The sequence below is a fragment of the Panthera onca genome, chromosome A3 (genome assembly GCF_046562875.1).
Source record: "Panthera onca isolate mPanOnc1 chromosome A3, mPanOnc1 haplotype 2, whole genome shotgun sequence".
Taxonomy (NCBI): domain Eukaryota; kingdom Metazoa; phylum Chordata; class Mammalia; order Carnivora; family Felidae; genus Panthera; species Panthera onca.
In genome coordinates this window covers 19,414,666-19,437,944 of record NC_138341.1, presented here as the reverse complement: position 1 = coordinate 19,437,944, position 23,279 = coordinate 19,414,666, and the positions used below count along the sequence as shown (strand labels likewise).

The window sequence follows — 23,279 nt, the reverse complement described above, 5'->3', positions numbered from 1 at the left end:
ATACTCGTTTCCATTGGGTATATATCAAGGAGTGGAGTTTCTCATTCACAGAGTCAGGTTAGCGTTAATAGGTAGTACATATAGTTATCCAAAATGGTTGCACAGATTTATATTTCCAACAACAACGTGTAAGAGTTACTGTTGCTCCGCATTTTAGACATCACATGGATTATCTGCGTTCTTAATTTTAACCATTCTGGTAGATGTGTAGGACCTCACTGTGGTGTTAGTGTATAATTTCCCGATGACTAATGAAGTTGATTACCTTTTCATAGGTCTAGAGCTAGTTGAAATCCTCTATTGTGGAGTGCTATTGAAATCTTTTGCCCATTTTTTTTTTAATTGTGCTCTCTTTTATTGATCTATTGGGATTCTTTATAGATTCCAGACATAAGTCCCTTTTTGGATACATGTATTGCAAATATCTTCTGCCATTCTGTGCTTTTCCTTTTTATTCTTCTAATCATGCCATTTGATGAACATACATTCTTAATTTTAATGTTTTATAATTTATCAACTTTTCATTTATGGTTAGGATTTTACTGTACTGTTTAAAAATCTTTGACAGAGAAATCCTAGCAGTTGGAAAAAATAATGATCACTTCGTAGAAAACTAAAAATATTTAAAGCAAAAATAGGGCATTTATTCACTTCAGGAAAAAAATTATACTAGAACCAAAACATAATCATAGTTTACCACTTGTTTCAATTGTGAGGATTATTTGCACAATCACCGTAATATAATTAATCAACCCTTGACCGCTGGTTTGTCCAAAGATTATTATAATCTTCAAGGTCTCGGAAGGGGTTCAATAAGAAGTGGCCATCTTCGCAACCTGAGATCTGAACAAACCGAAAGTAAAACAAAAGGGGGGCAGAGAGAGGTTACGATGTCACCTTTATTATAACTGATAGAAGCCAGTTTGGAGGATTTAGCATCAGGTCTTTTTGCAAAGTGGGATGGCTAATACAGAGCCATACTTAGGAAGAATTGTCCCTCGTATGGGCAGCACTGGACCAAGGCAAGCTTTCTCTCGTGAGTCTCTGGTGTTGCCCATTCAGCCAACAGGTGATCGTTCTCCATAGAACACCACTAGATTTTCAGAGTTGTCTCCAGAAAGCAGTTTCGTTTAAAAAGGAGGAAAGTTGATCTGTCATTTTTTTTGGTACAAGGAAAACCATTCCAGGCAATATTCGTGTGGGAGTATGTTTCAATTAAGATACAGCCAGTGCTGCAACAAAACAAATTCCTAAATGTATAATGTTTCAAGCACAATATAAATTGATTTCTTGTTCATGTAACAGGCCAAATCATATGTTCCTCATCAGCGGAGGCAGCTCTGCCATTTTCCACACATGGCTTCCAAGGGTGGTAGAGAAACATGTGAGGGAGGTTTTTATGGGCCAGGCCTGGAAGTGTCACTCATCATTTCCACTCACATTCAGCAAGCCGGAGACCTAACTGCAAAGTAAGATGGGAAATATAGCCCAGCTATGAGTCCGGGAAGAAGGAGAGCTCATGAATTTTGGTGAACAGTTACCAACCCCTGCCACTGGGTGTGGGGTTCATTTGGGCAGAATCTTATATTTATTTCCTGTTGCCTCCTGTGCCTGATACACAGTAGGCACTCAATACGTGCTTGTTGAATGAACAAGAAAGTGGGAAGAGCATGGGCTTCAAAATGAAAAAGGCCTAACTTCTAATCCAAGTGCTGCCACTTTCTAATTGTATTAATTTAGGCAAGTGACGTGAATTCCTCAAGCCTCAGTTTCTCATCTGTGTAATGGAGAGGAAGATAGGTTTGTGGCCTGCTTCCCGGGCCATCCCAGCCAGGTGTGGGAACGGAGAGTGATGAAAATGTGCCAGCAAAAGTAGCAGTTGTGGAATAGGCCTCTTTGACTTCCTCCCAAATGGCTCTGGGAGTGGGGAGGGGGCATGTGACATGGAGCCAGTGGCTGTCTCATGACATTCTTAAAGAGCTATAGTCATCCAAGCAGCCCATGGAGTGAGTTGACCATGTCCCTGTTACCCAGCTCTGATGTCAGGGGTAAAGTCTATTGCCCACTGGCCAAGGCCTAGGCTGAGGCTGCAGGTGCCCTATGCCTTCATGCTCCAGGTCACTGTGTGCTCTCTGTGTCTAGTCTCTCCAGAGTCCCGTGGGCTGCACTCTGCCACCTGAGCTGCCCAGCAAGCGTGCCTCAGGTCATAACATTCTGCCTCAATAGCTTTCAAGTGAAATGGCTTTGTTTGTTTCTGCTCTTTTGTGCAGTCTCAGGAGGATTAAGGCAGAACCCCCACAGCAGAGTCAGCAGATGATGTTAGTGACAGGGAGTTGACAATACTCATGACACCCCTCCCACTTCTACCCGAATATGCCCCATTCTCCATAGAAGGAGCTATTTCTCAGGCCCTCCTTAATTCTTCAAGCACCTGGGTCCCTTCCCACCAGATTTCCAGATCCTATCCTTAAACTACTGTCTCTGAATTTAGGTTGGGTGGCCACACTGGGACCTTCCCCACCCCCATCTCTATCTGCTTTGTAGGGTTGATGTTGGGATTCAATGAGATAAAGTAGATACAATACCATACTTGGTGTTGGCATCAAGGAGGTGCAGAATAAGTGTCAGTTCTCTTCCTATTCCTTGGGAAATTTCTGGCATCACTGAAACTGATGGTTCCATCACCTGCTCCCTGAAGGGAGGCCCTGGCTACATGCATCTTTGAAGGCTGGCACAGACAGTTTCAGTGCTGCATTGCTTTGGTACCTAGGGCAAGGTCAGCAAATTCACAGTTAACAGGCAGTCTTGGATATAGGGCCTATTTTGAATTTTCTAAAATAGGAAACAGGAGGCTGATGTAGGCTAGGAGGGAGGGATATCATGAGAACAGCATATTTACACATATGATTTTTTTCCAATTAGCCACAGATATTTACTATCCAAATGGCTGTGGGAATTACTAATGAGGTGCTACTGTCCTAACAGCTGTTGTATACGAGACCCGCATTTCGGTCCTGCTAGGAAGCCAGAATTAGACCTCAAAATGACATGGCAAAAAGGGAAGAAGTTGTGAAAGAGAGACAGTATGTAAAATAAACTCATGTCTCAACAAATGTCTTCAGGCTGGAGTAGAGCAGAAGGGAAGAACAGAAAATGAGAGGTGTTCCCAGGGACCGAGGAGTGAGCAGATGAGGGCCCACACTGGGAGGTAGTGGTCTAACTAGTTTGACAACGGCAAGTGTGGGACACTGCAGATGAGAAAGCAGGAAAGCTTTGGGATGTGTTCCGTGCGGGACACACTGACTGAAAGGAACAGAAACAACCCTGAGGTCAGAGCTTGAGGTGCTGCGTTGTGCTCCTGAGCTTACAGCACAGAACCAACAGTCAGAAGACCTGCCTCTGTCACTTTGGACAAATTACTTATCCCCTCTTGTGCTGTCTCCTCATTTGTAAAGGGTCTCTACCAGCCTCATAGCAGTTTTGTGAGGCACAAATACGGCGATTTTGGAGAAAGAGCAGCACAAGCGACAATATCCTGGACAAGTGGACACAGTACAGTTCACCATCATCGTTCTCATTGTTGCCTGCAGAGAAGCTAGAAAGGGATAGAGTTTGAGGGAGAATACAATAAATTCAATCTTAATGTTTATTTATTTATTCTGAAAGAGAGAGAGAGAGAGAGAGAGAAAGAGAAAGGGAGAACAAGCAGGGGAGGGGCAGAGAGAGAGGGAGAGAGAGAATCCCAAGCAGGCTCCATGCAGGCTCAGCATGGAGTCCATTGTGAGACTCGATCTCATGACCCACAAGACCACAATCTGGGTCAACATCAAGAGTCAGATGCTCAAGCAACTGAGCTACCCAGGCGCCGCTAAATTTAATTTTAAATGTGCTAAGATGTTGGCACAATATCCAGAAGAGAGCCAAATAGCAGCCATTGGGTGGGGGTTGGGGGGGATGAACTAAGGAGTTAATGAGTCAGGGCCATTATATCTGATAAGAACATGTTTCTATAAAGTGTCAAGTCTTCCAGTTTATTGATAACAATTTTGGAGTGTAGACTCAACTGTAGAACTAGGATTTATAATCACTTGCATGGTATCGAAGTACACACAAGACATGTGAGGATCAACGTACTGGTATTCCTGTGCTATGGAAGCCTGGATGTGGCTGCTGCAGCACTAGAAACCCTTGGTTGGAGGCTCTTTCATCAATGTCCTTGAATGTCCACCAATGTGAAATATACAGAAAACAGCAAAAACAAATAAGACTGAAATGAGAACAAAAATGGCATAAGAGTAAGTAGGAAGGAAAGAAAGAAAGAAAGAAAGAAAGAAAGAAAGAAAGAAAGAGTGGGGAGGGGCATCGGGATGGCTCAGTCGGTTGAGCATCCAACTCTTGATTTCAACTCAGGTCATGATCCCAGGGTTGTGGGACTGAACCCCTATCAGCCTCTGCACTGAGCATGGAGACTGCTTAGGATTCTCTCCTTCTTTTTCCCCACCCTGCTCAAGTGCATGTGCACACACACACACTTTCTCTCTCCAAAATAAATTACAAAATGGAAAAATTAAAAAGAAAGAATAAAGGGGGAAGTAAAAAGAGATGCTGAGTGAAGAATGTTTGTCAATTGGATACAATAATATATAAACTAGTGAAAAAAAGATTTGTATATATCTAAGAATGCAAATTAATGAGCTAGGCTGAGTATTGTGTAAAAAGTGGTGGTGACAACAGGAAACTTACTTTTCCTAAGAAAAACCTATAGGTGATCACCCTCTGTAAAATAAAGTATATTGTATGTGCATAAAAAAGCAACTACAATTTGAATGAATCCCATGAGGGTTCCTAATGAAAAGCAGAGTTCTCTTCATAAAGCAAATGGTCACTCCCATTATTTAAGTGATGGACTGGTTAATTGCACCATTTGTCACCTTGGTAGACCTTTGTTGTTGTCCTCTAGGACTCTTTAGATCAAAATAAGGATGTATGCTGAACCAGAAGTTCAACTAGAGACAAGACATTTTCCACCTTCTCTCCCAAGTGTGTCCTCTTGAGTAAGTCCCAGGAGACACCAACCACTTCTCCTTCCAAAAGTAGTCACACAGTGCATGACTAATGAAGTGAGCCCCAGACTCAGGGCCATCCTACCCTTACGCTCTGGGACAAAAAGGTAAACTAGGCAAGCCTAGTTCCCTCTCCTGGATCTTTGCACTAAAAAACACAGCAGTGGTAGCTGAAATTGCCAACTAACATTGAAGAGGCAAGGAACAACAAAAAAGCAGACTGAGCTATCAGTAGACAGAGGAAAATAGATGTGCAGAGAGAAGCAGAGAAGCCACAAGCCAACAAGATGTACCTCATTCATGCAAGGAAAAAGGCCTTCCCATTTCGATTTGAGTGTGTGGACATCCTTACCATAGTGTACATTTCCAAGAGATAATAGCTGATAATAGCTTCCACTTACTGAGCACTTACTAGGCTCCAGGTGCTGTGTTACCCGCCTTTTTTTCTTTCTATTCTCACCATGTCTCTGTGAAGTAGGCAGTAAGATTACCACCAAAGGCCAAAAGAGACAGAAAAGTCATAAGCCACTAGGGAGTGGCAGAGCATCAATCCAAGTGCCCGACTCCAAAATCTATGCTCTTAACACTGCATTGTGCTCCATCCCCCTCCACACACATCCCCCCACCACCACCACCACTGGCCCCCAGTAATTAGAATAGGCAGACTGGGCAGTTGTTCTTATTCAGAGGCCATAAAGTAGTCCTCTCCTCCTCCCACCAGCTTGAAATGTTAAAACGAATCTTACTAATTTATACCAGGAAAAAGAATATCAGATTGGATTTAAGAAACTACGCTTGCACAGTTGTCTGATAGACGAGGTAGGTGACACACCTGCTCTGGGCTCGTGCCTTCTGGGGAAGGGAAAGGTGAAAGCAATAGAGGAGCTGGATGATCAGGAAATAGAAGAAAAGCTCAGAAAGTCACTCTTAGAAAAAGGTTAAGTTAAACAGTAGATTAAGAGGAAGCCCAGCAAGAGAGTAGCCAGGAGATGCTGGTGAGGGAGGATATCAAGAGGCTGAGTGGAATGTGACACATCCTGTGTGGGAGCTGAGTGGAGTGTGACACATCCTGTGTGGGACAGTGAGACTTTAAGTATGTAGGGAAATCAGACCATGCTTCCCTGTAAGCTGGGTGAGCTAAGAACTGGGCTTTCATTGAGACTGAGGGGCACACATTACCTGGTAGAACTAACATCACGAGATAAAGTGAATGAATGAATGAATGAATGATATATTTATTCATAATCAATTTATTAAGCAAGCTCTTAGTAGATTGTCAGATAAGTTTAAGTTTAAATCATGAAACCATGTACCTACAATTTACCAGCTTCGTGTGTTATATAATCTAGGATTTCCACACTCCTTTGCACACTAGTTTTGCACTCACACATTGCCTGTGTAAGTTGAGATAAAAGAAATGTAACAGAGACCCTGAAGAGGAGAGGAGGGGAAAGGAGAGGAGAGGAGAGGAGAGGAGAGGAGGGGAGGGGAGGGGAGGGGAGGGGAGGGAAGGGAAGGGAAGGGAAAGGAAGGGAAGACAAGAGAAGGGAAGACAAGAGAAGACAAGACAAGATAAGATAAGACAAGACAAGACAAGACAAGACAAGACAAGACAAGACAAGGGAAGGGAAGGGAAGGGAAGGGAAGGGAAGGGAAGGGAAGGGAAGAGAAGAGAAGAGAAGAGAAGAGAAGAGAAGAGAAGAGAAGAGAAGACAGGACAAGGGAAGGGAAGGGAAGGAAAGGGAAGGGAAGGGAAAGGAAGAGAAGAGAAGAGAAGAGAAGAGAAGAGAAGAGAAGAGAAGAGAAAGGAAGGGAAGGAAAGAGGGAAGTTAAGTCTGTAATCTGAAGGACCTGGTCAACTTCTAAAAAAAAAAAAAATGCCTTTTTAAACAAAATAAGCTTAAAAAGTGCACCTTCACCCAAGATTCTAACACTATCTAGAGGAGAAAGCAGGAAAAGACCTCTCTGACCTCAGCCGTAGCAATTTCTTACTTGACACATCCCCAAAGGCAAGGGAATTAAAAGAAAAAATGAACTACTGGGACCTTATGAAGATAAAAAGCTTCTGCACAGCAAAGGAAACAACCAACAAAACTAAAAGGCAACCAACGGAATGGGAAAAGATATTTGCAAATGACATATCGGACAAAGGGCTAGTATCCAAAATCTATAAAGAGCTCACCAAACTCCACACCAGAAAAACAACCCAGTGAAGAAATGGGCAGAAAACATGGATAGACACTTCTCTAAAGAAGACATCCGAATGGCCAACAGGCACATGAAAAGATGCTCAACGTCACTCCTCATCAGGGAAATACAAATCAAAACCATACTCAGATATCACCTCATGCCAGTCAGAGTGGCCAAAATGAACAAATCAGGAGACTATAGATGCTGGTGAGGATGTGGAGAAACGGGAACCCTCTTGCACTGTTGGTGGGAATGCAAATTGGTGCAGCCACTCTGGAAAACAGTGTGGAGGTTCCTCAAAAAATTAAAAATAGACCTACCCTATGACTCAGCAATAGCTCTGCTAGGAATTTACCCAAGGGATACAGGAATACTGATGCAGAGGGGCACTTGTACCCCAATGTTTATAGCAGCACTCTCAACAATAGCCAAATTGTGGAAAAAGCCCAAATGTCCATCAACTGATGAATGGATAAAGAAATTGTGGCTTATATACACAATGGAGTACTACGTGGCAATGAGAAAGAATGAAATATGGCCCTTTGTAGCAACGGGGATGGAACTGGAGAGTGTGATGCTAAGTGAAATAAGCCATACAGAGAAAGACAGATACCATATGGTTTCACTCTTACGTGGATCCTGAGAAACTTAACAGAAACCCATGGGAGAGGGGAAGGAAAAAAAAAAAAGAGGTTAGAGTGGGAGAGAGCCAAAGCATAAGAGACCCTTAAAAACTGAGAACAAACTGAGGGTTGATGGGGGGTGGGAGGGAGAGGAAGGTGGGTGATGGGCATTGAGGAGGGCACCTGTTGGGATGAGCACTGGGTGTTGTATGGAAACCAATTTGACAATAAATTTCATATATCGAAAAAAAACCACAAAAGATTCTAACACTATCACCTGAAGGAAATGTTTTCAAACTATGGATCATGTAATCAATGCAGTTGCTCCTGACCAGCAATTTATTTTTTAAAAGAATAAGAACTGTTTAAAATTTTTTGTTTTAATTATTCACACATACACACATGTGTACTAAATTAAGATGTAGAATGTATTTCTTGTTTTGTTATGGGTCACAACAACAACAAAAATTAGAAAAACACTGCCCTCTCCCTGGCTGCCCCATTGAGATTATTTTATTTTCTGCACATGCTCATTTTTACTTTCTTTAGTCTGAATAGTGAAAAGACTACATCTGTTTTTCAAATATAAAAGTATATTCTAATATTGAATGTGTTTTTCCAAGCAATCCTCCCCCCCTGCAACTGGAGATTCTTCTATTGCCCCAAGGGTCAAAGGTGCCCTGGTTGAGAATCCCTGGACAAGGGCAAGGGAAATCCAGATTCTTGGGTAGTCATAGCAACAGCAATCAGAGCAAGGAAGCCCTATAAATCTCTTTGGGATGTTACTGTGTTCATTTCATCACACTATTTCCAGGAAGAACTTGGAGATCAGTGGGCCACCAAGAGTCTTATAAACTGACATTTAGTATCAATGAGTTCTCAGGCTGATTAAAGTTAACAGGTGGCATTTTCAGTATGCCTCTATTCTAGAAATATCAGTATTTTAGCCAGGGTGATCTTTAAAATATTAAACGGCTGCCAGCATGGCTACTGGACAATCTGAATGAATGTTGACCACAGATAACCAATAGGTGAAGTCCACCTGAAGGTCACCCTATATTAGCAATGAAGGAAATGCATGATTAGATACCTGGCTGTCCCCCAAACAATATTTGTGATTGTAAGAAGACATCTCAGAGCAAGAGCTAGAACTGGTCAACGTCAAAAGGTATCAATGAAGTTTAAACTATTTTATTTTAATATTGAAGCTAGCAATAATCAGATGTAGTGTGGGAGAGAGCAATACACAGGCGTGAAATGATAAAAGGTCTTCAAGAAAAACAAAGATATCTGGAAACAAGAAGAAGAAGGTAAAGTAGGTTTTTTTTAAAGGTATAAAAGTCATAAGGGACAGATGGAAGAGAAAAGCAAAACAGAAGGCTCAGAAGATCCAAGATAAAGAAATGAAGATCGTATCTTACTTGATTAGCCCAAGTCTGGAAAAATAAGATAGGAGTAAGAAGAATATATCCAAGATGCCTTTAATGGAAAGAATATATATTAAGGTACAGAGACAGGAAATTGCCTAAGGTTTCCTTTTAAGACATGCAAATACCAGGGAACCCTACTTGCTGCAGGGATCTGGGATCCAGGACTAGGCTCAGAGATGAGGAAAGACTGGCCCGTGGGCTCTAACTGATGGAGTCAAGGGAAAGATAGCAAGCATGGGCAAAGCTGGAAACATGCCAGAGAGTCCCACTGAAGTGCCAGGCCAAAGGATCTGGGCTAAGAGACAGAAATAACCAGGTGCTGGGCAAAGGAACAGGAATTGAGATCCCAGGACAAGGCAAGTGGTTTACAATGACAGGTGGGAGGCAGAGCCTGGGGGTTTCCCAGGGCACTGGACTATCATTGCAGAGGATTTTTACAGGGCTATTTAGGGTGCTAAGCTGGTTTTACATAAATGTAATAGAGCCAAGCCTTAACCTCAGCAAGAAAAAATAGCCACAAATACAGCAACAAAAATAACTAACTATTCTTTGTACCCATTATGGACCTTGGTTTGAATCTCGGTTCCACCGATTACTAGTGTCTGTATGGGTCTGTCTGACATGGTACTTAATCTCCCCCTACCCTGAGTTCTCTCTTCTTTGAAAATGCAGAGAAGATTACTTTTACACTCTCTCCCTAGATGATTACATCTGAATACGTACTAAGTGTCTATATATTGACATCTCTCAAATTCACTGTTCAACCCAAAACTCTCCTCGGTTTCAGGCTCCTGCATCCAAACACAACTCAAACTTAACAAAAGCAAAATGAAATGACTTTTTCAGAGTCGAGGATCCTGGTTCTTATCTAAAAGTCTTCACCTCCATAAATGGTACCATCACTTGACTCCTTGATTCTTCCTTCTCAATCATACCTAACATCCAATCCAATAACTCCTAGAATAAAATCCAAAATCCTTTCCAAGGCCAAGGCCCATGTCCTATGTCCTTCCATCCTTGCCTTAAAATGAACCTGCCGTGGCCATGAAAATGCCTGAGATCTCTCTAATGGCTTCTGTCTCCCAAATCCCACCCCACCCCCACCCAGACCCTTCCACTTCTCTGCTCCCAGCCGCTGCTCCTCATTGCTGCCTCTCCAGGTTTTTCCAAGCCCTGTTTGGTTACAGGCTCTTCCAATTTTCTCCTAACCCCCCTGGCATTTATAACCCATTCGGGATGCACTTCCCTGGCTCCACCGGCCCCATACCTAAAGGCCTTGGGTAAGAAACACTTGCCAATGTGCTTAAGCTTCAGTAAAATTTGTGCACAGAACTGCATCGGGTGGTCAGAGTGGGGCAGCAGAAAAAAAAAGTACGTCGAGAGAGAATGTATTAGAGACCAAAAGGTATAGTCTTTAATGGAAAATATTGACAGCTCAGAAGGACTCAAGATCATCCTGAAGCTAAGGAGCCAGCACATCCCTGGGCTGGGCTTCTGTGTACTCCTTCTTCCTCCCCCACCTCTTCCCTTTCCCTGCTCACAGCAAAACCACAACGTGCAGCCAGTTGAGTTATCAACCACTAGTACATTCCATGAAGTAATGCAGTCCATAAAAGGCAGAATGATAAAGCATTCAAATGCAAGGCTTTTTGCCTCGATCCGTCTAATGTGTGGTTCATATCTAAACCCCAGAAACATTCAGGAAGCTGAGAAGCATTATATGCGGTAAGGATGCACAGGGAGTGGGGACACATGCTTCACTGTTAGGGCAGGTTAAAAGTGATGTAACTTTCCTTCCCTCCTTGAAGAAGGTACAAGATACAAATTCAGGAAGTAATCTTTCACGTAGGATTATGGCTCATTTTGTTTATTTTTTTAATGTTTATTTATTTTTGAGAAAGAGAGAGAGTGCGAACGGGGGAGAGGCAGAGAGAGGGGGAGACACTGAATCTGAAGCAGGCTCCAGGCTCTGTGCTGACAGCAGAGAGCCCAATGTGGGGCTCAAACTCGCAAACCACAAGATCATGACCTGAGCCAAAGTCAGACGCTTAACCGACTGAGCCACCCAGGCACCCCATGGCTCATTTTAAGTGCAGCTTCCAGGTGGAAATTCTTGCATGACTGCTCTTTTTCTAGGCCCTCTAGGATAGCCAGACAGACCCTGGTTGGTTTTGTTTTTGTTTTTGTTTATATATATAATTTATTGTCAAGTTAGCTAACATATAGTATATACAGCGTGCTCTTGGCTTTGGGAGTAGATTCCTGTAATTCATCACTTACATACAACGCCCAGTGCTCATTCCAACAACTGCCCTCCTCAATGCCCATCACCCATTCTCCCTGCCCCCTCCACCCCCATCAACCCTCAGTTTCTTCTCTGTATTTAAGAGTCTCCTATGGTTTGCCTCCCTCTCTGTTTGCAACTATTTTTTTCTTTCCCTTCCCCCATGTTCTTCTGTTAAGTTTCTCAAGTTCCACATATGAGTGAAAACATGTCTGTCTTTCTCTGACTTATTTCACTTAACATAATACCCTCCAGTTCCATCCACGCTGTTGCAAATGACAGAATTTTATTCTTTCTCATTGCCAAGTAGTATTCCATTGTATATATAAACCACATCATCTTTATCCATTCATTAGTTGATGGATATTTGGGCTCTTTCCATAATTTGGCTATTGTTGATAGTGCTGCAGTAAACATTGGGGTGCATGTGCCCCTTCAAATCAGCATTTTTGTATCCTTTAGATAAATACCCAGTAGTGCAATTGCTGGGTCGTAGGGTAGTTCTATTCTTAATTTTTTGAGGAACCTCCATACTGTTTTCCAGAGTGGCCTCACCAGTTTGCATTCCCACCAACAGTGCAACAGGGTTCCCCTTTCTCCACATCCTCACCAACATCTGTTGTTTCCTGAGTTGTTAATTTTAGCCACTCCGACCGGTGTGAGGTGGTGTCTCAATGTGGTTTTGATTTGTATTTCCCTGATGATGAGTGGTGTTGAGCATCTTTTCATGTGTCTGTTGGCCATCTGGATGTCTTCTTTGGAAAAGTGTCTATTCATGTCTTCTGCCCACTTCTTCATTGGATTATTTGTTTTTAGGGTGTAGAATTTGGTAAGTTCTTTATAGATTTTGTGGACTAACACTTTATCTAATATGGACAGACTCTGTTTTGTTCATTGTAGTACATCCTTCAATGAGCCAGTGCCTGGCACATAGTAGACACTCATTAAATACATGTGTTGTGTAAATGTAACCACTACATGTACCCCAATGCCCTAGCTTCTCCCCACCTTTTGCATTTTATATGTTGTTGTTGTTGTTTTAGTCTATTTATTTATTTTTTGAGAGGGAAAGAGAGAACAAGTCAGGTAGGGGAAGAGAGAGGGAGAGAGAATCCCAAGCAGGCTCCGCACCATCAGCAAGGAGCCCAATGTGGGCCTCAATCCCACAAACTGTGAGATCGTGACCCAGCCTGAAGTCAAGAGCTGGATGTTTAAGCAACTGAGTCACCCAGGCACCCCTATAATTTTTTTTGTTTTGAAATAAGTATTTCAATCCTCAGAACACACTTGGTCCCTTCAAAATAACTCAGGCAACCTGGCAAGACAGGGACCCAGAGAGCTCAAATGATGAGCACAGACCATCAGAAAATATGCATAGTGCTCTTCACTCTTCTTCATTCTTCATACTTCTTGTTCGTGCTTCTAAAGAGTGCTGGAGTGGACACAGCTTTTCCTCTGATCATACATAGGAAACTGAGGCCCAGAAAGGAAGAGTAACTTGCCCAGTTTTTCTCAGGTTTATAGTGGCAGTGCCAGAACTCTTTTGGAACTTCGGAAAATGCCTGAGCTAACCAGACTCCAGACTAGGCTCTGCCACTTACAAATAGCCTGGGTAATATTTACAAGCCCTGTGGGCCTTGTCTTCCTTTATAACAAGGAATAACAAGGGCACATGGGTGGCTCAGTCGGTTGATTTTGGCTTAGGTTATGATCCCAGAGTTGTGGCATCAAGCCCCAGCATGGAGCCTGCTTGGGATTCTCTCTCCTCCTCCTCCTCCTCCTCCTCCTCCTCCTCCTCCTCCTCCTCCTCCGTCCCTCTCCCCTACTCTCTCTCTCTCAAATTAAAAAAAAAAAAAAGAATAGCAATGCCTACCCACCTCATAGGAGTATTCTATTCAAAGACTGAATTAAAATAGGTTAGGATGATATAGGAAAGTGTGTACACAAAAACAATAGTTTCTTTATACCCCTTTACAATTTTGTAAAGATCGTAAAACTTTCTGTTGATTATTTAAAACAAATTGTTTTGTCTGAAAATAAAGATCACATGCACAATAAATCAGTATTTATAGCAACTTACTTTAAAAAGCATTTCAACAACGTTAATTCTTGTGTCTGGCATATATGTTATCTCCTACACTCACACACGTGTGAGTGTGCACACACACACACACACACACACACACACACACACAGGCATGCGCCTCTCCTTCCTCATTATCCAGCTTGAACTGTCAGCCTGCAGAGAGGCAGCAGACAGGGACCCAGGAAGCAAGGGTGAAGAAGCTCCCACTTCAGATGGGTTCTGAGACAATTTTCCCCTTCCCTCAGGCTGAGATATTCTGCCATCTGTTTTGATTAAACCTTTCAAAATTCAACTTGTGTTTTTCCTTCCATTCCTTTGAAATCTCCTTTAATTCAACAGTCTTTAGGCTTTCTTCCTTCCCTTAACCACCATCTGGTGCTTCTGTTAGAAAGAAAAGAAAAGAAAAGAGAAGAAAAGAAAAGAAACGAAAAGAAAAGAAAAAGAAAACACATACAACAAACACTTTGAGTTCCTTGGAAGAAAGGTATAATGATGAGGATAATTTATTCCCATAGTGAGGCCCATTACTATTTCCATGGCAACAGACTGTGATGTTCTGAACATGGGACTTTGTGATCATCACAAGAACAGGATGGCAAAAGGCCCTGCTCAGACTCTTTGTCCTTGTGGATTCTTTGGGTAGTCACCCTTGGTGGCTCCCACTTGTCTACAGAATTAAGTCCAAAGGTCTTAACGTGGCATTCAAGGCCTTCTGAGTCTGGTCCAATCATTCTAGGCTCATCATCTGTTAATCCCAGAGCACCTGGTATTCTGGCCATTCTCTACAGCTCACAGTGTCCTAGATACATCACATTCTTTCATGCCTCCATGCCTTTGCCTCTGTCATTTCTCCTTATAATATCCTCCCTCTACTTTTTTTTTTTTTAACCTAATGAAATCCTCCTTATCCTAAAGGTTTAGCTCAAATGTTACCTTTTAGATGGATTCTTCCATGGCTCACCCAAACAACACAAATAACTCTTTTCTGTGCTCCCAACGTTTTTCTCAGACAGGTATGATGACACCTCACTTTTTTTTAAAGATTTTATTTTTAAGTAATCTCTACACCCACTGTGGGGCTTGAACTCACAACCCTGAGATCAAGAGTTGCATGGTGGGGTGCCTGGGTGGCTCAGTTGGTTAAGCATCTAGCTTCAACTCAGATCATGATCTCGTGGTTCACGAGTTCAAACTCCACGTTGGGCTCTGTGCTGCCGGCTCAGAACCTGGAGCCTGCTTCAGATTCTTTGTCTCCCTCTCTCTGTGTGCACCCCCCCCCCCCACTCATGCTCACGCTCTCTCTCTCTCTCTCTCTCTCTCTCTCGCTTCAACTCAGATCATGATCTCCTGGTTCATGAGTTCAAGCTCCACGTTGGGCTCTGTGCTGCCGGCTCAGAACCTGGAGCCTGCTTCAGATTCTTTGTCTCCCTCTCTCTCTGCGCACCCCCCCCCCCACTCATGCTCGCGCTCTCTCTCTCTCTCTCTCTCAAAAATAAATAAACATTAAAAAAAAGTTGCATGCTCTTCCAACAGAGCCAGCCAGGTGTCTTGACACCTAACTTACAAAAAGAAGTTATGTTTATATCTCTTGTATTTGAATTTGGATTATTTGCTGTTGGGATCTGTGCCTGTTTCATTTTTTATACCACTCCAATTATTTCACATGATTTCTCAGAATGTCCTAAGGGTTGTATGGGCAGACATTTTATCTGCATTTTACCATTAAGGTTTGGAAAATGTAAGTGACTTTGATAGCTAGCTAGTGGCAGAGCCAGAATCTCACTGATAGAATGGGAGGAACGTGGACTTTGGAGTCAGGCATATGTGGTCTCTATCTGAACTTCCCTTCCTCTCTAACCTTCCGTTTCTTCACCTGTGAAATGAAGAGCACATGAAATCACACATGTGAAGGTGCTTGACACATAATCACTACTCAAGTCATGTTAGTTTTCTTCGTTCCCCTTTCTAGTAGCATCTAGAAGCAAAACACAATTTTTCTTCCATTTTTGTTTCCTAAATTTTTATAAGGTGCTGAAATTCAGATGAACAAGCAAATGAATGTCTTTAGCATCTCCTAGAGAAAAATCTTTGCTTTAATTCCCTTATCCGTAATCTGCTTCAATAACGGAAGCTACCTAGTAGAGTTGTAAACATTAAAGGAAGCAACCTATAGATACACGAGGCTCTCAGCACATTGTTTGGCATGGAGTAAGTACTCGGGATGTTTGCGATTACATGATTACTATTACCTCATTAGCATTAGCATTATTTTTTTTTGCATGACGGAACAATAGGCCATGTGAGAATTACAAAAATTAGCAAGACTGTCTCACGACTCTGTCTTCAGGCTTTTCCTACGGCAGCCTGCCTCTGTACTCCAGACTTCTGCACAGTCATTTCCTTCTATTAGATTGGAGGTTTTAGATAGGGCTTCTGTGCCTTATCTGCAATTCTTTTTGTTGGGTGGACCCAAAACAAAGCCTTTCAGAGAAGAAGGCTTCAGTAAAATGCTGAAAGGTATTTCTCCAAAGTGAGCACTAACAAAGCCTCTGGCTTTCTCGCCATCATTAAGATGTTAATTTTCAAGGGGTACCTGGGTAGTTCAGTCAGTTGAGCAGTTGAGCTTCCGGATCTTGATGATTTCAGCTCAGGTCATGATTCCAGGGTCATGGACTTGAGCCTGTGTCAGGCTCCACAATGAATGCGAAGCCTGCTTAAGATTTTCTCTCTCTCTCTCTCTCTTTCTCTCTCTCTCTCCTTCTGCCCCTTTCCCATACTCTTCAAAATAAAAAATTAAAAATTAAAAAAAATTTTAAGATATTAATTTTCAGTGGTAGCCTATTGGCAGGGGAGAGCCATTTTTTTGAAGGTTGTACGCATCTATAGGTTACCGGACCGAGCTTTTTGATCCTTTAGACACTTAAACTTGTAGCTTTTCTATGTAATGTTTCCTCATAGAACATACACAATTCCCAGGTTAGAAGACAGACAGACAGTTCCTGATCTCTGGGGAATGTGGGAGGGTCTAAAGAAATTGTGTCCTGGAAAACATATCCACCGGGTATCAAGCACAGCACCACCCAGATGATCCAGGGGCAGGATTACTTAGTCATTCAGCGTTTACTTTATGGAGTACCTCCTTCATTTTAGGCTCAGTGTTGAACTGAGCAATACCACGAAATCCTGCTTAGCAACCTGCAGTCCCTTCTCCCACCCCCCATCACCAAACCAACCACCTAATGGGAAAGAATATTACTACCTTCAGATAAGGGAAATATGGTTCAGAGTTTTTAAGTGACTTGCCCCAATATCACAAGCATAAATGACAGAAGGAGTTAAACTTAACCCAACTGTCTGAGATGCAGGGCTCACACACTCCCTGATACATCTCCCTGGATCCTGGGACCACTTACAGATTCTCCAAGATTCATTGCTGGGGATCACACCCCAGTGGCAAGTGCTGGCCCGTCTGTCCCCTTTCTTATGGTCTGTCATGCTACGGTTAGAATCAGAGTTAGCTTTGTTGGCTCTCCTTCTGGCCAGCACTTAGACTATGGTCTCTGGTCTGTGCCTTCTTAGGAAGGCACACTCAGGGTGCAAAGGATAAGAGGGAGGAGATTTGTGGTGTGTCCTTTAATTGCTTCCCTTTTAGAACTACCCCCCCCAACTTTTTTTTTTTTTTTTTTTTTTTTTTTTTGTTACAGCTGGGGTAGGGTGGGGGGCATTGATTGTGACTCACCACACACTTTGAGAGGCTCTGACTCATCTCAGCGCTGGTGTTCTTCCAACTCTGTTCAGAACACTGTGGGTGCCCTTCCCCAGCTGCCCAGAGCAGCCAGACCCGTTCAGATGTGCTTGCTTCAGCCCTAAATGACACCAAGTTCATTAGTAAATTAGACACACACACAAGAATCAAAGACTCCCCAGCAACCAACAGGGCTTAGGCAAGTTTTAGACTGCGTTGAAGCCAAGATTAATGTGCAATACCATTAGAATTAATTAACTGCTTTGCATTCAAGCATGCAGTTTACATTTGCATTGGTAGTATTATTGATAGTTAAAGGTCTGTCTTAAAGTTAAAAAACTTACAAACATTAACTAGAAATATTAAATATTAGTAGTTGAAAGTTAACCATAACTTTTTTAAGTTAACTAGAAGACAAAAGAGATGAACTTCTCTCTATTCATTATTTTATAGAGCGGCATAATAAGATATTCTTCTTGAGTTTGGGATCAGATCACATTTATCAAAAGTTAAGAAGCAAACTTTAATTGCTTAAAGAATTACACTTTTGGCTGTTCCCGGGAAGCAAATCACAGGTGTTTCTTCAAGTACATAAAGGGCTCCAAGTTCATTGAATTGTTCCTGATTGCTATTTCAATCACTATGCAGTAACTCCATTTCCAAAAGGAATTTTGCATTCGGTAGAATTTGGGCGTTACACTGTCTTTTCTTTCTACGAGCCTGTTCCGGGTCACTCTCCAGCAGAGTTTTTCCTGCGTATTTATTGTCAAGAGCACTTTGTCCCATTCTCTGATCCCTTTGCTTACTCCAATGTGTAAACTTTCAATTTCCAGCATTTATCGCGTTCTGTGAGGTGGTTTTTCTAGGAGTATCAAAAAATGGTCTCCACCTGCAGTGAGTACCCTGGATTACAAGGATGAACAACTTCCTTTTGGGGAAAGTTGGCTGTATCCCACTTTTTTTTTTAATTTTTCTTTTTACATTTATTTATTTTTGATAGAGAGAGACAGAGCACAGTGGGCGAGGGTCAGAGAGAGACACACAGAATCCGAAGCAGGCTCCAGGCTCTGAGCTGTCTGCACAGAGCCCTACGCAGGGCTCGAACTCACAAACCGCGAGATCATGACCTGAGCCGAAGTTGGACGTTTAACCGACTGAGCCACCCAGGCGCCCCTGTATCCCCACTTCTAAGAACAGATGTTTGTATGTTTTGCTGAAGCCCCATCCAGAATCTCCTCCGACTCTCGCTTCTTTTGACATCAAGCTTCTTGTTTTCTACCTGGTCTGATACCTTCTACTTTACTTACCGTACGTACCTCTGCAATGCCCATCTGCAGAGATACGGTTATAGGCGGATGCTAGGATTTTTGTTACCTCCCTTGGCCACATTTTTTAAATGTTTCCTAGTAACTTGTGTTCTGCAAGAAATGAAACAGAGCCATGGTTCTGCAGAAACTTGATAATGTCCTCCCTAGAGAGCTCCCCATTGCTCAGCCTCTCTGGGACCAGCCACAGCGACCTTCCCTCCTGGTGAGGGCCCTCCGCTCTCTCTCGGATGTTTTAGATGTATTTGGAACCAGGCAGTTTGGTAGGACAAAGGATGTTTTAAGGATTTAAAGAGAAAAGAAGCCGCCTACATTGAACTCATTCCCGTGCCGATGTTATTACAGTCCTTGCCTCTGACACCGCATGTGTTCTGGCTTTTAGCAGGATTGTTCTCCAGCTTTGCTCTGAAATGTAAAGCCCCATTGCCCACTGCAAGTCTTAATGAAAAGCAGCTCATAAGCAAGTTACGTAACCTAATTGTAATCCAGGGATCAGCTTGGTTATATTATTTAAAGAAATAGCATCCATTTTCTGTGACCTGATTTAGAAAAGAAACCGAGGGAAGAAAAAAAATACCCACTTCAGCACTCAGCTCCCTGCGCTCATTCTAATGAGAACCCTTGTAAATAATTCAGAAACAGTGACTTTTAAGAACATTAAACCCAACTTAGCTCAGGGTTATATCTCAAAGCAGCTTTAGCTGCTTAAAGCAAATTATAAGTGATCATGAAATATGGGCCTTATTTCTGCGGATAATTTAGTCACTTAGGAAGTTTAATTTCCTCATCAGTTCCCCACACGTGGAGCCGACTAGAGGCAAGATGCTAGGGAGTGCTGAGACGCACAAGCCCTGCTCTCAGGACGCTTACAATCTCATTAGGGTTAATAATAACGTACCATCCCTGGTACATTAATTGGAACAAATGTATCGTAGTAATGTAAAATGTTAACACTTAGGTAAAAGAGGGTTGGTCGTTGGTGGGGTGTTTGCAGTAACTGTACAATTTTTGCAACTTTTTTTCTGTAAATCTAAAACTATTCTAAAATTAAAAGTTTATTTTTAAAAACCTGGATAGGGAAACAGTTGGGTACACAAATAGAAACGCATCCATGCTTGTTGCCTGGTTTATAGAAATAAAACGAGTCCTGCCTAATAGGCAGCTTCATAAGTACTATGATTGCTTTGTGAACTTCAAAAGCACAAGACTGGATTAATCATAATCCTGATTCATGTTAATAATGTGCCATGAATCAAGGACTATGATTTGTCCTTTGGTCCTTACATAAACTTCATTGAATTGATTGATACTCTATATAATCTATATAATAATACAATAAACCACTCAGATCCAACTCTCAACCCGTGAGCTAAAAGGCCTCCATGACTTACATTGACCTACGTGTTCCTCTTCTGTCGCATCCCCCAAATGCCCGCTCGGTAGTAACCGTCCTCTTAAATTTTGCTTTTATCATACCCTGGGTTTTTTTCTTTTTAAGTTTATTTATTTATTTTGGAAGAGAGCATGAGTGTGACTGGGGGAGGGCGAGAGAGAGAGAGAGAGAGAGAGAGAGAGAGAGAGAGAATCCCAAGCAGGCCCCATGCTGTGAGCACAGAGTCCGACTGGGGGTTTAATCTCAGGAACTGTAAGATGGTGACCTGAGCCACAAATCAAGGGCTGGACACTTAACCAACTGAGCCCCCCCAGGCCCCTCTATCATACTATTGCTTCTCTGTACATTTTTTTTTTTAATTTTTTTTTAATGTTTATTTTTATTTTTGAGATAGAGAGAGAGACAGAGCATGAATGGGGGAGGGTCAGAGAGAGGGAGACACAGAATCTGAAACAGGCTCCAGGCTCTGAGCTGTCAGCACAGAGCCCGACGTGGGGCTCGAACTCACAGACCGCGAGATCATGACCTGAGCTGAAGTCGGCCGCCCAACCGACTGAGCCACCCAGGCGCCCCGCTTCTCTGTACATTTTATTACACATATGTTTGGGCCAAAACTTTATGCTAGTTTTATTTGTTTTTGAACTTACACGTCATCTTCTGGGACTTATTCTTTTGGCCCAACATTATGTTCCTGAGATTTATTAATAATATGATTATAGTTAGTGAATTTTCACTGTTGTATAATATTCAATAGCAGAAATATACCACAATTTATTTAACCATGTTTACATTGATTTACATTAACCATATTAATCAGTGGTTTCTAAAATTTTGCGACGACAAACGGGTTCTGCCACAAACACACACATGTGTCTCCTGGAAAATGTGTACTGATGTGGCCATGGAACTAGAGCTTTGTGAGACTGAACAGTCTTAAAACAGTTTAAGAACTAAGGCAGAACAGTTCACTTATGGAAATTATGTTATACATGTCCAGGGAAGAGCATATAATATAAATTCTTCACCTTTGAGGCAAAGCATAATAGGAATGATACACTAATTCCATGCCAGTTAAGATTTGATTTGTTTGTACCATAAAATCAAAATTAATAGTGGCTTAAACATCCATGTTGCTCTCATGTAAGCCATCCAGAGAGGAGGGGCCTAGAAGCGTGGATGGGCCCATCAACAAAGTCGTCATGGATCCTGGCTTCTTCCAGCTTTCCAGTTTGCTGTCCCTGCAGCGGGACCTTTGTCTACATGATCCAAAAGGGCTTATCAACTTTTAGCCACTACATCTGCTTCTCAGTCGGTAAGGACAAAGAACAGAGGAAAAATGCACATCTCCTATTCAAGGACCCTTTCTCCAAATCGCACGTGACATTTCTAAGGACATCCCATGAACCAGAAGATAGATACGTGGCTCAAACCTAGTTTCAAGAGAGGCTGTAAAACGTAGTATTTATTCTGGGCATCCCTTTACTCAGCTAAAAATTCTATTACTAAAGAAGAATGGAAAAAAGGACTTTGAAGACAATTAGCAGTCTCTGAGAAAATTGTCACAGCTAAACTGAGAGCAGAAAGGAAAGCAACCCAACGAGGATTTATGTTGAAAAGTACAAAGAAAGAGGCGCCTGGGTGGCTCAGTCGGTTGAGCATCCGACTTCGGCTCAGGTCATGATCTCGCGGTTCGTGGGTTCAAGCCCAGCATCGGGCTCTGTGATGACAGCTCGGAGCCTGGACCCTGCTTTGGATTCTATGCCTCCCTCTCTCTCTGCCCCCCTGCCCCCCAAATCACACTCTGTCTCTCTCTCCTTCAAAAAGAAATAAACATTAAAAAATATTTTTTTAAGTACAAAGAAAAAATAAATACTCATAATATCACCACCCAATGGTTACCAATTACCACCATTAACTTTTTGAGATATATTTTGCAACACTTTTTCATCCATATATACAACCATGTACATATCTCCAGTATATCCACAACTATACCTATATTTCTATAAATATATCCACACATTACTTTTAAAGGAACTATTTTAATTACTGCAGTAAGTCAAAGAGAAAGATAGCTAGGTTGGTTTCCCCCTTTAAACTCTTAATAAAGTTCACGGGGAAAGCAACATTGGGGTAACTACAGGAAAGAGGATAATGCGTCCTGTAATTGCATGTTTATATTTCTCAGAGTTGCTAAATGCAAAATAAGTTTAGCTGCATACAGTGTACCCTGGAATAAGGATTCAAAGGTGAATTTAAGGGGTACCTGGGTGGCTCAGTTGGTTAAGCATCTCATTCTTGATTTCAGCTCAAGTCCTGATCACACGGTTCGTGAGATGGAGCCCCCCACAGGGCTCTGCACTGACAGCCCAGAGCAGGCTTGGGATTCTCTCTCTCCCTCTCCTCTGCCCCTCCCCTCCTGAAAGTAAATAAATAAATGTTTAAAAAATAAATAAGTAAAGGTAAATTTGAAAGGAAAAATGATTAGCCATTCGAGAAAAACTGCAGGCATGTCTTCAATAGGGCAAGTGGCCAGAAAAACTAATGGACACAAGAACTCTGGGGAAATGCATCAACAAGAGTTTGCTAAACCACAGATAGGGAGAACAAGTATCAATAACTAGATTATCTACTTCTAAGAATGCCCTACCAGATGAGCATGAAGGAGGTTCTTTGGGGTTCTTTTCTCCGTAAAAGAGCCCCCTAGAGGGTGAACCAACATGGCATATGACCTTTGGTCAAGAAAAAGAACATTTACATAGAGCTGTAAATTCACTCAATAAACTTACTGGGACTGTGTTCCTGTCTCCACAGAGACCATAGTACAGGAGGGGAGACACAGAGGTGCCTGTAAAGGTAAGTTGACATTTAGTGGGCGCCAGACATTGTACTAAGCACTTTACATGCATTATCAAGTTTAACACTTATAATTATTCTTATTCTTATCCCTGTCTGACAGATGAAGAAAATAAAGCTGTAGGTTAGGTAACTTGGTTGCAGTCACAAAGCTAGTAAAGGGCAGAGCTGCGATTCTACCCCAGATCCATCAGATTTTAGAGCCCCTGCTCTGGGCCATGACAACCCAAGTAGTTAGTGTTACGACAGAAGGTTGTGCAAAATTCTGAGGCAACACATAACAA

The 23,279-nt window shown here is 42.2% G+C and overlaps 1 long non-coding RNA gene across 1 annotated transcript; it reads right to left on the bottom strand.

Annotated features, from left to right (window-relative positions):
• Positions 1-353: 353 nt before the first annotated feature.
• Positions 354-22,981, bottom strand: LOC132689994 (uncharacterized). The gene is made up of 4 exons (XR_009615190.2): positions 22,929-22,981; positions 17,416-17,542; positions 2,586-2,766; positions 354-843 (listed from the first exon to the last, which is right to left on the bottom strand). It is a non-coding gene; the product is annotated as an uncharacterized LOC132689994 (long non-coding RNA).
• Between the last annotated feature and the right edge of the window lie 298 nt (positions 22,982-23,279).